This window comes from Cynara cardunculus (genome assembly GCF_001531365.2).
Source record: "Cynara cardunculus var. scolymus isolate 2C chromosome LG 11, CcrdV1, whole genome shotgun sequence".
Taxonomy (NCBI): domain Eukaryota; kingdom Viridiplantae; phylum Streptophyta; class Magnoliopsida; order Asterales; family Asteraceae; genus Cynara; species Cynara cardunculus.
In genome coordinates, this window is record NC_037538.1 from 16,414,325 (window position 1) to 16,416,453 (window position 2,129).

Genomic DNA, 2,129 nt, shown 5'->3' on the forward strand with positions numbered 1-2,129 from the left:
ATGATTGTGAAATTCTTTACCACCCAGGAAAAGCCAACGTGGTAGCTGACGCTTTGAGTAGAAAGGAAAGGAGTGGAACCATTAAAACGGTGGCAATGAGAATAAGTTTAATCTCTGATATTCATAAAGACATTCTGAAATGTCAGAAGGAAGCTATGAAAGAAGATCTTATCAAATCAGAAAAGTTGGGTAAAATGATCTCAACCTTGGAACAGAATGATGAAGGACTTATGTGCTTTCAATGGCGAATTTGGGTACCACATTTTGGAGATGTCCGAAGTATGATATTGAATGAAAGTCATAAATCCCGATATTCCATCCATCCAGGTACCAATAAGATGTATCGAGATTTAAAACCTTTTTATTGGTGGCCAGGATTGAAAAGAAACATAACTCGATATGTGGAACAGTGTCTGACATGTTTACATGTTAAGATTGAACATCAGAAACCTTATGGAAGCCTTCAATATTTGGAAATACCTGTATGGAAATGGGATCATATCACCATGGATTTTGTTATAAAATTACCACGAACTCCAAAGGGGTATGATGCGATTTGGGTAATTGTGGATCRTTTATCTAAATCTGCACATTTTCTACCAATAAGAGAGAAATACTCTTTAGAAAAGCTAGCGCAGATTTACATTAAAGAAATTGTTACCAGACACGGTGTTCCCTTGTCTATTATCTCTGATAGAGAYAGTCGGTTTACTTCAAAGTTTTGGGGAGGATTACAGAAAGCTCTGGGGTCTGAAATTCGATTAAATACAGCTTATCATCCGCAGACAGATGGACAAAGTGAAAGAACTATCCAGACTCTCGAAGATATGTTAAGAAGTCGTATTATTGACTTCGGGGGATCTTGGGAAGATCATTTGCCATTGATAGAGTTTGCATATAACAATAGTTACCATTCCAGTATTCAAGCGGCACCATATGAAGTGTTATATGGACGTAAATGTCGAATGCCGTTGTGTTGGAATGAGGTGGGTGAAAAACAGTTAACAGGTCCTGAAATTATCCAAGAAACTTCTGAAAAGATCGAACAAATCCGTGAGAGAATCAAAACTGCACAAGATCGCCAGAAAAGTTATGCAAATAATCGTCGAAAGCCAATTGAATTTGATATAGTTGATTTTGTAATGTTAAAAGTTTCTCCATGGAAGGGTGATATGTGTTGAGAATTTAACACATAACGCGCTCTTTTTAGGTCTTTTTAGTTATAATAATTTTCTCATTCCCACTTTGAGTCCTTTTCATTTATTTCTTTATACTTTTGTTATTATGAAGCTAAATGTTGTGGTTGACTTGATGGTTTGTGTAAATGATGCTAATTGAGAGCTTTTGTGAAAACAGCAAATGCTACGCATTGGTACAGCGTTGACCTGAGTCTTACACGACTTTTTGGAGGGCTTAATGAACAAGACGCTGACTTTTTGAAGATGGAAGATAGCTGGAAATTGCTGGATTTTTAGTGGAAAAATCAGATGTACTCTTTAGTTAGGCTTATGTACTTTCTAGTTAGACTTTGGTTAAGGAGTTGTACTTGCTAGTTAAACTTTTGTTGTAATGTAACTAGTTGTTGGTAAACTTAGCCTCCAAGCTTAGTTATTTTGTCTTTTAGTGCCCATTTTGGGTATAAATAGGAGGCTAGAGTTACCTTCTTTGATACACTTTAATCCATCATCCATTGGATACTCTAATCCTCCATCCCTTTTCTTCCTCCCAACTTTTCTTCCTTTTCTTTTTCTTGTTGTAAACCCTCTCCATAGGTGTTCTTCATTTAAAGCTTTGAAGTTCTTCATCTTTTTCTTTATTTATTTTCTTGTCTTTTATTTTCCGTCATTTATTTTATCGCCATTTACATTCTTGTCTTTTACATTCCGTCATTTATTTTCCGCTATTTATATTCTCGTCATTTATTTTCCCGTCATTTATTTTATCGTCATTTACATTTCCGTCATTTATTTTACCGTTATTTACTTTACGCAATTTACGCTTATGTCTTTATTTTCAGTTATTTATTTTTTACTTTCCGTTATGAGTAGCTAARCTTTTATAGCTTGGGTGTGAGACGGAAATGTGAGATTTTCAAACCGAACGAAAGTAGCTAAGTGTTTCGTAAACGA